Source organism: Myxine glutinosa, chromosome 1, assembly GCF_964187855.1.
Source record: "Myxine glutinosa chromosome 1, kmMyxGlut1.1, whole genome shotgun sequence".
NCBI classification, from domain to species: Eukaryota; Metazoa; Chordata; class Myxini; order Myxiniformes; family Myxinidae; genus Myxine; species Myxine glutinosa.
The window spans coordinates 275,184,383-275,198,960 of record NC_136261.1 but is presented as its reverse complement, the minus strand read 5'-3'; the positions used below and the strand labels follow the sequence as shown (position 1 = coordinate 275,198,960).

Genomic DNA, 14,578 nt, shown 5'->3' with positions numbered 1-14,578 from the left:
TGGACATACTGTAATCATATCTGGTCTTGCTGGCCAACACTGTAATTTCTATGACAAACGAGATATAACAAGACAATGTCAGTACAACACTGTAGTTTATATATATATGTATATATATATATATATATATATATATATATATATATATATATATATATATATATATATATATATATATATATATATATATATATGTATATATATATATATATACAGGGTGATTGAAAAGTAACTCCCTATTTTAAAATATTTAGAAATTATTTATTTATTGTAATATTTTTCTCAAATCTTTAGTGTTTGTTCCTTAATGTATGAGAATTTAATCTTTGTTGGTGTTTTCTCAGATTATGTTTTGTTTGAAATTCGGAAGCCCTACAAACATGGCTGGACGTCTTACCCTGCAGGAGCGTGCCCAGCTAGCGGCACGTTACGAAGTTTGGAAATCCGTTGTTCAAGTGCAAAGATGGTGGAGGACCATTAAAGGAGCACATGCTCAAGTTGAGGCAAAGACGATCAAGAATTGTCATGCAAAACTCATGGCTACAGGATCTGTATCTGATACTCGAAGAAGCGGTCGCCCTTCCAAGTCCAGTGACCCGGAGACAGTGCAAGCAGTTCAAGAAATGTTTACACATAGCCCAAGAAAGTCAATTCGACAAGCAGCAAGGGAAAGTGGGCTCTCCTTTCACACAGTACGAACTGTGCTCAAAAAGGAGCTTAAATGGCATGCTTGGAAGCCGCACTACTGTCAAGCACTCTCTGCTGAAGACTGCGACATTCGCATGGAGTTTGGGGAGGTGATGCTGGCTTGGTATGAAGATTGGTCTGATCTCTTTAAAAATATCCTCTGGTCTGATGAAGCGGTATTTCACATCGGTGGGTTTGTGAACCGTCACAACTGCTATTACTGGGCAGGAGAAGATCCTCGTGTTATTTCTGGAAAAACGCAATATCGGCCCAAGGTAACGGTGTGGTGTGGAATGACCACACCGTGTTTGTAGGGCTTCCGAATTTCAAACAAAAAATAATCTGAAAAACACCAACACAGATTAAATTCTCCTACATTATGGAACAAACACTAAAAATTTGAGAAAAATATTACAATAAATAAATAAATTCTAAATATTTTAAAATAGGGAGTTACTTTTCAATCACCCTGTATATATATATATATATATATATATACACAGGCAAAAGATAATGTTTATATACTTGTGGTTATATAATGCAATGCTATAGTTACTTTAATTATCACTACATTAATTATTGAGAAACTATAAGGTATCTATCGCCGACTGAGTATTTATTGAAATGCATGTGTGGATGACTGCTGTTTGTATGAAGTGTATTTCATGATTTGTTTTTTGAGAAAACACCATAAAGCGTGCATTAGCTTTCCCATCTGGCGGCGTGAACAATTTTTTGAGGGAAACGTTCAATGAAACATCTCGGAGGCTCCCGACGTGCTGACCATGTTTACAGGTTCATTTCGAGAATGGAAGGTGTACGTGTACCCACATAAACTTTCCATCACAGAGAAAGCATCCCTCACGGAAACAAGGAATCGCATATCCACTCGCGTTTGCCAACACATAAACACACGATTAACAATGCAATATATGGAACAATGAAGCGTCGTTTGTGCGTTTCCGTTGTGAAGAAATTGAAGCAAAGACTCCGCGAGACAAATATTCATTTCAAATACGAAAGATGAAAATACTTCTGGGACAAAACGATCGAGACACTTAAGTTCGAATATCTATAGTAAAAGAGATCTCGTATAACAACCTGGTGGGGTTGCCCTCCTCCCCCCCCCCCGCCCCCCCCCTTCCATGTTCTTACCGTTCCTTCGGTGAAAATAGCGGAGAGTGGTGCCGCCATCATTTGCGGCGAAAACATCAAATGGATGGACTTGTTCACTCATTGAATTTTTAACCGATTGTTGAAAGAAAAGTACACGATAGGCTGGGAAAACTGGTCGACCTGCAATGGCTGTTAACCGGCCGTGACGTCCTGGCAATGAATTAAAACTTGAACCGTCTAGACAGCGCTGTAAAAACACCCAGGCTCTAACGGCGGCCTGACAAGAGTCCACTTTATGGCGTCTGTCTGATGCCTGTCTGTCTCTTGTCTGTTTGCGCACGAATGTGCAGGTTGGACAGATGTTGTGTGGCCTGCCCTCGGTTCGCTATTAACCCAGAACTCCACCGAGTCCCCATTATCAAAGTATGAGTATGAAAAACTACTACAGAATGGGGGAACCGAGGGAAGGAAAAGAGGAATGAGTAGATGAAATGAAATGGAAAATGTGAGTTTTGAGTTAGTCCTTTGGAAATGATTAAAGTGAAGTGAGAGCTGGGGTAGCCCGATATCGATTTTTGAGGAAATGAAGTTAGGTAGGTTCTACATGGAGAAAAAGAAAGCGGAGCTTGGGGCAGGTAAGTGGAAAAGCAAATGTGAAGCTGCATCTTGTGAAGGAAGGAAGGAATTGAGAATGGTGGTGGGAGGGGTAGCAATGGGAAGACAAGATTGCATAATAAAGACATTGACGACATTCAAAATGGAGGTATGTTTGAGAGGCAACCCAAGACATAACAAAATGGATACCCATAGCCAGCCACAAGTAAGCCGGACCTATAGAGAAGAGATTGTAAAAGAATGAGCACATTACCTTTTGCCTGCACAGCTGTGAACAAACACACAAACACACACACCTTATGCAATGAAGGAAAAAACGTTTGAACCATCCCCTTTCCTCCCATGTTCCACAAACACCCGCCACAGCCACCCACATTATATTTTCTCACAATTATTTCTCCCCTAACTCCTCACAGTCCCTTTGTAATCACTATTAACATAACTATCTGCTATTTATATACATTTATTGGACTTCATCTCGGAGGTAATCAGACATTTTGAATGTTTAAGGATCGATACATTTACAGTACTTGAGGCTATGTGGGAGGGCATCACTACTGCCTCTTCTTCACGAACACGCTCTTTCAGTGCTCACCTCATGAGGACGGATGCTCCGCTCTGCTCTCTGTTGCTAGATCTGGTAGGACCTGGTCATGTGACATGAGCCTGACAGCCCCGAGCAGTCGAGCTCGCATGACAATATTACATCGTGCTTGCATGACATCACACCAAAGCACCATTGCATTTCGGCCCAAACGTCATCGCAATGGGTATGCACTTGCTTATCGAGCTGTTTAGTGATGCAGCTGGTGAAAAGGATGGCATCAGCAGCCATAACTCGTGACTCCCAGATGCTAGCGTTCAGAACTCTTTAAATATACTTACTCTGTATCGTGGCGCAAACATCCCACAAATTTGTTGCCGAAGGCCACAACAACATTCAAATAATTCAGGACACAAAGAGAGTCAAAAGTCAAGTAATAAATATGCCAAAAACACAATATGCCAGTTTTAAGGAACATTCTAACTACAAAAACACAATATGCCAGTTTTACGGAACATTCTTACTCCAAATACACAATATGCCAGTTTTACGGAACATTCTTACTCCAAAAACACAATATGCCAGTTTTAACGAACATTCTTACTCCAAAAATACAATATGCCAGTTTTAAGGAAGATTCTTACTCCAAAAACACAATATGCCAGTTTTAAGGAACATTCTTACTCCAAAAACACAATATGCCAGTTTTAAGGAACATTCTTACTCCAAAAACACAATATGCCAGTTTTAAGGAGCATTCTTACTCCAAAAACACAATATGCCAGTTTTAAGGAGCGTTCTTACTCCAAAAACACAATATGCCAGTTTTAAGGAACATTCCCACTCCAACAACACAATATTCCAGTTTTAAGGAACATTCTTACTCCAAAAACACAATATGCCAGTTTTAAGGAGCATTCTTACTCCAAAAACACAATCTGCCAGTTTTAAGCAACATTCTTACTCCAAAAACACAATCTGCCAGTTTTAAGGAACATTCTTACTCCAAAAACACAACATGCCAGTTTTAAGGAGCATTCTTTCTCCAAAAACACAATATGCCAGTTTTAAGGAACATTCTTACTCCAAAAACACAATATGCCAGTTTTAAGGAGCATTCTTACTCCAAAAACACAATATGCCAGTTTTAAGGAACATTCCCACTCCAACAACACAATATTCCAGTTTTAAGGAACATTCTTACTCCAAAAACACAATATGCCAGTTTTAAGGAACATTCTTACTCTACAAACACAATATGCCAGTTTTAAGGAACATTCTTACTCCAAAAACACAATATGCCAGTTTTAAGGAACATTCTTACTCTACAAACACAACATGCCAGTTTTAAGGAGCATTCTTACTCCAAAAACACAATATGCCAGTTTTAAGGAACATTCTTACTCTACAAACACAACATGCCAGTTTTAAGGAGCATTCTTACTCCAAAAACACAACATGCCATTTTTAAGGAACATTCTTACTCCAAAAACACAACATGCCAGTTTTAAGGAACATTCTTACTCCAAAAACACAATATGCCAGTTTTAAGGAACATTCTTACTCCAAAAACACAATATGCCAGTTTTAAGGAACATTCTTACTCTACAAACACAACATGCCAGTTTTAAGGAACATTCTTACTCTACAAACACAACATGCCAGTTTTAAGGAGCATTCTTACTCTACAAACACAACATGCCAGTTTTAAGGAGCATTCTTACTCCAAAAACACAACATGCCAGTTTTAAGGAACATTCTTACTCTACAAACACAACATGCCAGTTTTAAGGAACATTCTTACTCTACAAACACAACATGCCATTTTTAAGGAACATTCTTACTCCAAAAACACAACATGCCAGTTTTAAGGAGCATTCTTACTCCAAAAACACAACATGCCAGTTTTAAGGAGCATTCTTACTCCAAAAACACAACATGCCAGTTTTAAGGAACATTCTTACTCTACAAACACAACATGCCAGTTTTAAGGAACATTCTTACTCTACAAACACAACATGCCATTTTTAAGGAACATTCTTACTCCAAAAACACAACATGCCAGTTTTAAGGAGCATTCTTACTCCAAAAACACAACATGCCAGTTTTAAGGAGTATTCTTACTCCAAAAACACAACATGCCAGTTTTAAGGAGCATTCTTACTCCAAAAACACAACATGCCAGTTTTAAGGAGCATTCTTACTCCAAAAACACAATATGCCAGTTTTAAGGAGCATTCTTACTCTACAAACACAACATGCCAGTTTTAAGGAGCATTCTTACTCCAAAAACACAACATGCCAGTTTTAAGGAGCATTCTTACTCCAAATACACAATATGCCAGTTTTAAGGAGCATTCTTACTCCAAAAACACAACATGCCAGTTTTAAGGAACATTCTTACTCTACAAACACAACATGCCAGTTTTAAGGAACATTCTTACTCTACAAACACAACATGCCATTTTTAAGGAACATTCTTACTCCAAAAACACAACATGCCAGTTTTAAGGAGCATTCTTACTCCAAAAACACAACATGCCAGTTTTAAGGAGCATTCTTACTCCAAAAACACAACATGCCAGTTTTAAGGAGCATTCTTACTCCAAAAACACAACATGCCAGTTTTAAGGAGCATTCTTACTCCAAAAACACAATATGCCAGTTTTAAGGAGCATTCTTACTCTACAAACACAACATGCCAGTTTTAAGGAGCATTCTTACTCCAAAAACACAACATGCCAGTTTTAAGGAGCATTCTTACTCTACAAACACAACATGCCAGTTTTAAGGAGCATTCTTACTCCAAAAACACGATATGCCAGTTTTAAGGAACATTCTTACTCTACAAACACAACATGCCAGTTTTAAGGAACATTCTTACTCCAAATACACAATATGCCAGTTTTAAGGAACATTCTTACTCCAAATACACAATATGCCAGTTTTAAGGAACATTCTTACTCCAAAAACACAATATGCCAGTTTTAAGGAACATTCTTACTCCAAATACACAATATGCCAGTTTTAAGGAACATTCTTACTCCAAATACACAATATGCCAGTTTTAAGGAGCATTCTTACTCCAAAAACACAATATGCCAGTTTTAAGGAACATTCTTACTCTACAAACACAACATGCCAGTTTTAAGGAGCATTCTTACTCCAAAAACACAATATGCCAGTTTTAAGGAACATTCTTACTCTACAAACACAACATGCCAGTTTTAAGGAGCATTCTTACTCCAAAAACACAATATGCCAGTTTTAAGGAGCATTCTTACTCCAAAAACACAACATGCCAGTTTTAAGGAACATTCTTACTCCAAAAACACGATATGCCAGTTTTAAGGAACATTCTTACTCTACAAACACAACATGCCAGTTTTAAGGAACATTCTTACTCCAAAAACACGATATGCCAGTTTTAAGGAACATTCTTACTCTACAAACACAACATGCCAGTTTTAAGGAGCATTCTTACTCCAAAAACACAACATGCCAGTTTTAAGGAACATTCTTACTCCAAAAACACAACATGCCAGTTTTAAGGAACATTCTTACTCCAAAAACACAATATGCCAGTTTTAAGGAACATTCTTACTCCAAAAACACGATATGCCAGTTTTAAGGAACATTCTTACTCCAAAAACACAACATGCCAGTTTTAAGGAACATTCTTACTCCAAAAACACGATATGCCAGTTTTAAGGAACATTCTTACTCCAAAAACACGACATGCCAGTTTTAAGGAACATTCTTACTCCAAAAACACGATATGCCAGTTTTAAGGAACATTCTTACTCCAAAAACACAACATGCCAGTTTTAAGGAACATTCTTACTCCAAAAACACGATATGCCAGTTTTAAGGAACATTCTTACTCCAAAAACACAACATGCCAGTTTTAAGGAGCATTCTTACTCCAAAAACACAACATGCCAGTTTTAAGGAACATTCTTACTCCAAAAACACAACATGCCAGTTTTAAGGAACATTCTTACTCCAAATACACAATATGCCAGTTTTAAGGAACATTCTTACACCAAATACACAATATGCCAGTTTTAAGGAACATTCTTACTCTACAAACACAACATGCCAGTTTTAAGGAACATTCTTACTCCAAAAACACAATATGCCAGTTTTAAGGAACATTCTTACTCTACAAACACAACATGCCAGTTTTAAGGAACATTCTTACTCCAAAAACACAACATGCCAGTTTTAAAGAACATTCTTACTCCAAAAACACGACATGCCAGTTTTAAGGAACATTCTTACTCCAAAAACACAATATGCCAGTTTTAAGGAACATTCTTACTCCAAAAACACAATATGCCAGTTTTAAGGAACATTCTTACTCCAAAAACACAATATGCCAGTTTTAAGGAACATTCTTACTCCAAATACACAATATGCCAGTTTTAAGGAGCATTCTTACTCCAAAAACACAATATGCCAGTTTTAAGGAGCATTCTTACTCCAAAAACACAATATGCCAGTTTTAAGGAACATTCTTACTCTACAAACACAACATGCCAGTTTTAAGGAACATTCTTACTCCAAATACACAATATGCCAGTTTTAAGGAGCATTCTTACTCCAAAAACACAATATGCCAGTTTTAAGGAACATTCTTACTCCAAAAACACAATATGCCAGTTTTAAGGAACATTCTTACTCCAAATACACAATATGCCAGTTTTAAGGAACATTCTTACTCTACAAACACAATATGCCAGTTTTAAGGAACATTCTTACTCCAAAAACACAATATGCCAGTTTTAAGGAACATTCTTACTCCAAAAACACAATATGCCAGTTTTAAGGAACATTCTTACTCCAAAAACACAATATGCCAGTTTTAAGGAACATTCTTACTCCAAAAACACAATATGCCAGTTTTAAGGAACAATCTTACTCCAAAAACACAATATGCCAGTTTTAAGGAACATTCTTACTCCAAAAACACAATATGCCAGTTTTAAGGAACATTCTTACTCCAAAAACACAATATGCCAGTTTTAAGGAACATTCTTACTCTACAAACACAACATGCCAGTTTTAAGGAGCATTCTTACTCCAAAAACACAATATGCCAGTTTTAAGGAACATTCTTACTCCAAAAACACAATATGCCAGTTTTAAGGAGCATTCTTACTCCAAAAACACAATATGCCAGTTTTAAGGAACATTCTTACTCCACAAACACAATATGCCAGTTTTAAGGAACATTCTTACTCCAAAAACACAATATGCCAGTTTTAAGGAACATTCTTACTCTACAAACACAACATGCCAGTTTTAAGGAACATTCTTACTCTACAAACACAATATGCCAGTTTTAAGGAACATTCTTACTCCACAAACACAATATGCCAGTTTTAAGGAACATTCTTTCTCCAAAAACACAATATGCCAGTTTTAAGGAACATTCTTACTCTACAAACACAATATGCCAGTTTTAAGGAACATTCTTACTCTACAAACACAACATGCCAGTTTTAAGGAACATTCTTACTCCACAAACACAATATGCCAGTTTTAAGGAACATTCTTACTCCAAAAACACAATATGCCAGTTTTAAGGAACATTCTTACTCTACAAACACAACATGCCAGTTTTAAGGAACATTCTTACTCTACAAACACAACATGCCAGTTTTAAGGAACATTCTTACTCCAAAAACACAATATGCCAGTTTTAAGGAACATTCTTACTCCAAAAACACAATATGCCAGTTTTAAGGAGCATTCTTACTCCAAAAACACAATATGCCAGTTTTAAGGAACATTCTTACTCCACAAACACAATATGCCAGTTTTAAGGAACATTCTTACTCCAAAAACACAATATGCCAGTTTTAAGGAACATTCTTACTCTACAAACACAACATGCCAGTTTTAAGGAACATTCTTACTCTACAAACACAATATGCCAGTTTTAAGGAACATTCTTACTCTACAAACACAACATGCCAGTTTTAAGGAGCATTCTTACTCCAAAAACACAATATGCCAGTTTTAAGGAACATTCTTACTCTACAAACACAACATGCCAGTTTTAAGGAGCATTCTTACTCCAAAAACACAATATGCCAGTTTTAAGGAACATTCTTACTCCAAAAACACAATATGCCAGTTTTAAGGAACATTCTTACTCTACAAACACAACATGCCAGTTTTAAGGAGCATTCTTACTCCAAAAACACAATATGCCAGTTTTAAGGAACATTCTTACTCTACAAACACAACATGCCAGTTTTAAGGAACATTCTTACTCTACAAACACAACATGCCAGTTTTAAGGAACATTCTTACTCTACAAACACAACATGCCAGTTTTAAGGAACATTCTTACTCTACAAACACAATATGCCAGTTTTAAGGAACATTCTTACTCTACAAACACAATATGCCAGTTTTAAGGAGCATTCTTACTCCAAAAACACAATATGCCAGTTTTAAGGAACATTCTTACTCTACAAACACAACATGCCAGTTTTAAGGAACATTCTTACTCCAAAAACACAATATGCCAGTTTTAAGGAACATTCTTACTCTACAAACACAACATGCCAGTTTTAAGGAGCATTCTTACTCCAAAAACACAATATGCCAGTTTTAAGGAACATTCTTACTCTACAAACACAACATGCCAGTTTTAAGGAACATTCTTACTCCAAAAACACGATATGCCAGTTTTAAGGAACATTCTTACTCTACAAACACAACATGCCAGTTTTAAGGAGCATTCTTACTCCAAAAACACAACATGCCAGTTTTAAGGAACATTCTTACTCCAAAAACACAATATGCCAGTTTTAAGGAACATTCTTACTCCAAAAACACAATATGCCAGTTTTAAGGAACAATCTTACTCCAAAAACACAATATGCCAGTTTTAAGGAACATTCTTACTCTACAAACACAATATGCCAGTTTTAAGGAACATTCTTACTCCAAAAACACAATATGCCAGTTTTAAGGAACATTCTTACTCCAAAAACACAATATGCCAGTTTTAAGGAACATTCTTACTCCAAAAACACAATATGCCAGTTTTAAGGAACATTCTTACTCCAAAAACACAATATGCCAGTTTTAAGGAACATTCTTACTCTACAAACACAACATGCCAGTTTTAAGGAGCATTCTTACTCCAAAAACACAATATGCCAGTTTTAAGGAACATTCTTACTCCAAAAACACAATATGCCAGTTTTAAGGAACAATCTTACTCCAAAAACACAATATGCCAGTTTTAAGGAACATTCTTACTCTACAAACACAATATGCCAGTTTTAAGGAGCATTCTTTCTCCAAAAACACAATATGCCAGTTTTAAGGAACATTCTTACTCCACAAACACAATATGCCAGTTTTAAGGAACATTCTTACTCCAAAAACACAATATGCCAGTTTTAAGGAACATTCTTACTCCAAAAACACAATATGCCAGTTTTAAGGAACATTCTTACTCCAAAAACACGATATGCCAGTTTTAAGGAACATTCTTACTCTACAAACACAACATGCCAGTTTTAAGGAGCATTCTTACTCCAAAAACACAATATGCCAGTTTTAAGGAACATTCTTACTCTACAAACACAACATGCCAGTTTTAAGGAACATTCTTACTCCAAAAACACAATATGCCAGTTTTAAGGAACATTCTTACTCTACAAACACAACATGCCAGTTTTAAGGAGCATTCTTACTCCAAAAACACAATATGCCAGTTTTAAGGAACATTCTTACTCTACAAACACAATATGCCAGTTTTAAGGAGCATTCTTACTCCAAGAACACAATATGCCAGTTTTAAGGAACATTCTTACTCTACAAACACAACATGCCAGTTTTAAGGAACATTCTTACTCTACAAACACAACATGCCAGTTTTAAGGAACATTCTTACTCTACAAACACAATATGCCAGTTTTAAGGAACATTCTTACTCTACAAACACAACATGCCAGTTTTAAGGAGCATTCTTACTCCAAAAACACGATATGCCAGTTTTAAGGAACATTCTTACTCTACAAACACAATATGCCAGTTTTAAGGAACATTCTTACTCTACAAACACAATATGCCAGTTTTAAGGAACATTCTTACTCTACAAACACAATATGCCAGTTTTAAGGAACATTCTTACTCTACAAACACAATATGCCAGTTTTAAGGAACATTCTTACTCTACAAACACAATATGCCAGTTTTAAGGAACATTCTTACTCTACAAACACAATATGCCAGTTTTAAGGAACATTCTTACTCTACAAACACAATATGCCAGTTTTAAGGAACATTCTTACTCTACAAACACAATATGCCAGTTTTAAGGAACATTCTTACTCTACAAACACAATATGCCAGTTTTAAGGAACATTCTTACTCTACAAACACAATATGCCAGTTTTAAGGAACATTCTTACTCTACAAACACAATATGCCAGTTTTAAGGAACATTCTTACTCTACAAACACAATATGCCAGTTTTAAGGAGCATTCTTACTCCAAAAACACAATATGCCAGTTTTAAGGAACATTCTTACTCTACAAACACAACATGCCAGTTTTAAGGAACATTCTTACTCCAAAAACACAATATGCCAGTTTTAAGGAACATTCTTACTCTACAAACACAACATGCCAGTTTTAAGGAGCATTCTTACTCCAAAAACACAATATGCCAGTTTTAAGGAACATTCTTACTCTACAAACACAACATGCCAGTTTTAAGGAACATTCTTACTCCAAAAACACGATATGCCAGTTTTAAGGAACATTCTTACTCTACAAACACAACATGCCAGTTTTAAGGAGCATTCTTACTCCAAAAACACAACATGCCAGTTTTAAGGAACATTCTTACTCCAAAAACACGACATGCCAGTTTTAAGGAACATTCTTACTCCAAAAACACAACATGCCAGTTTTAAGGAACATTCTTACTCCAAAAACACGATATGCCAGTTTTAAGGAACATTCTTACTCCAAAAACACAACATGCCAGTTTTAAGGAACATTCTTACTCCAAAAACACAACATGCCAGTTTTAAGGAGCATTCTTACTCCAAAAACACAATATGCCAGTTTTAAGGAACATTCTTACTCCAAAAACACAATATGCCAGTTTTAAGGAACATTCTTACTCCAAAAACACAATATGCCAGTTTTAAGGAACATTCTTACTCCAAAAACACAATATGCCAGTTTTAAGGAACATTCTTACTCCAAAAACACAATATGCCAGTTTTAAGGAACATTCTTACTCCAAAAACACAACATGCCAGTTTTAAGGAACATTCTTACTCCAAATACACAATATGCCAGTTTTAAGGAACATTCTTACTCTACAAACACAACATGCCAGTTTTAAGGAACATTCTTACTCCAAATACACAATATGCCAGTTTTAAGGAACATTCTTACTCCAAATACACAATATGCCAGTTTTAAGGAACATTCTTACTCCAAAAACACAATATGCCAGTTTTAAGGAACATTCTTACTCTACAAACACAACATGCCAGTTTTAAGGAACATTCTTACTCCAAAAACACAATATGCCAGTTTTAAGGAACATTCTTACTCCAAAAACACAATATGCCAGTTTTAAGGAGCATTCTTACTCCAAAAACACAATATGCCAGTTTTAAGGAGCATTCTTACTCCAAAAACACAATATGCCAGTTTTAAGGAACATTCTTACTCCAAAAACACAATATGCCAGTTTTAAGGAACATTCTTACTCCAAAAACACAATATGCCAGTTTTAAGGAACATTCTTACTCCAAAAACACAATATGCCAGTTTTAAGGAACATTCTTACTCCAAAAACACAATATGCCAGTTTTAAGGAACATTCTTACTCCAAAAACACAATATGCCAGTTTTAAGGAACATTCTTACTCTACAAACACAACATGCCAGTTTTAAGGAACATTCTTACTCTACAAACACAATATGCCAGTTTTAAGGAACATTCTTACTCTACAAACACAATATGCCAGTTTTAAGGAACATTCTTACTCTACAAACACAATATGCCAGTTTTAAGGAACATTCTTACTCCAAAAACACAATATGCCAGTTTTAAGGAACATTCTTACTCTACAAACACAACATGCCAGTTTTAAGGAACATTCTTACTCCAAAAACACAATATGCCAGTTTTAAGGAACATTCTTACTCCAAAAACACAATATGCCAGTTTTAAGGAGCATTCTTACTCCAAAAACACAATATGCCAGTTTTAAGGAGCATTCTTACTCCAAAAACACAATATGCCAGTTTTAAGGAACATTCTTACTCCAAAAACACAATATGCCAGTTTTAAGGAACATTCTTACTCCAAAAACACAATATGCCAGTTTTAAGGAACATTCTTACTCCAAAAACACAATATGCCAGTTTTAAGGAACATTCTTACTCCAAAAACACAATATGCCAGTTTTAAGGAACATTCTTACTCCAAAAACACAATATGCCAGTTTTAAGGAACATTCTTACTCCAAAAACACGATATACCAGTTTTAAGGAACATTCTTACTCTACAAACACAATATGCCAGTTTTAAGGAGCATTCTTACTCCAAAAACACAATATGCCAGTTTTAAGGAACATTCTTACTCCAAAAACACAATATGCCAGTTTTAAGGAACATTCTTACTCCAAAAACACAATATGCCAGTTTTAAGGAACATTCTTACTCCAAAAACACAATATGCCAGTTTTAAGGAACATTCTTACTCCAAAAACACAATATGCCAGTTTTAAGGAGCATTCTTACTCCAAAAACACAATATGCCAGTTTTAAGGAACATTCTTACTCCAAAAACACAATATGCCAGTTTTAAGGAACATTCTTACTCCAAAAACACAATATGCCAGTTTTAAGGAACATTCTTACTCCAAAAACACAATATGCCAGTTTTAAGGAACATTCTTACTCCAAAAACACAATATGCCAGTTTTAAGGAACATTCTTACTCCAAAAACACAATATGCCAGTTTTAAGGAACATTCTTACTCCACAAACACAATATGCCAGTTTTAAGGAACATTCTTACTCCAAAAACACAATATGCCAGTTTTAAGGAACATTCTTACTCCAAAAACACAATATGCCAGTTTTAAGGAACATTCTTACTCCACAAACACAATATGCCAGTTTTAAGGAACATTCTTACTCCAAAAACACGATATGCCAGTTTTAAGGAACATTCTTACTCTACAAACACAACATGCCAGTTTTAAGGAGCATTCTTACTCCAAAAACACATTATGCCAGTTTTAAGGAACATTCTTACTCCAAAAACACAATATGCCAGTTTTAAGGAACATTCTTACTCTACAAACACAACATGCCAGTTTTAAGGAGCATTCTTACTCCAAAAACACAATATGCCAGTTTTAAGGAACATTCTTACTCTACAAACACAACATGCCAGTTTTAAGGAACATTCTTACTCTACAAACACAACATGCCAGTTTTAAGGAACATTCTTACTCTACAAACACAACATGCCAGTTTTAAGGAACATTCTTACTCTACAAACACAATATTCCAGTTTTAAGGAACATTCTTACTCTACAAACACA

General features: G+C 35.7%; 1 protein-coding gene across 1 annotated transcript in view; it reads right to left on the bottom strand.

Annotated features, from left to right (window-relative positions):
• LOC137437620 (ATP synthase F(0) complex subunit C3, mitochondrial) overlaps window positions 1-3,152 on the bottom strand; it is a 268,961-nt gene extending 265,809 nt beyond the window's left edge. Inside the window, exon 1 of the mRNA XM_068132096.2 lies at window positions 3,142-3,152. The gene's annotated coding sequence lies outside the window, so the exon portion shown is untranslated. The remainder of the gene's footprint in view (window positions 1-3,141) is intronic.
• Between the last annotated feature and the right edge of the window lie 11,426 nt (window positions 3,153-14,578).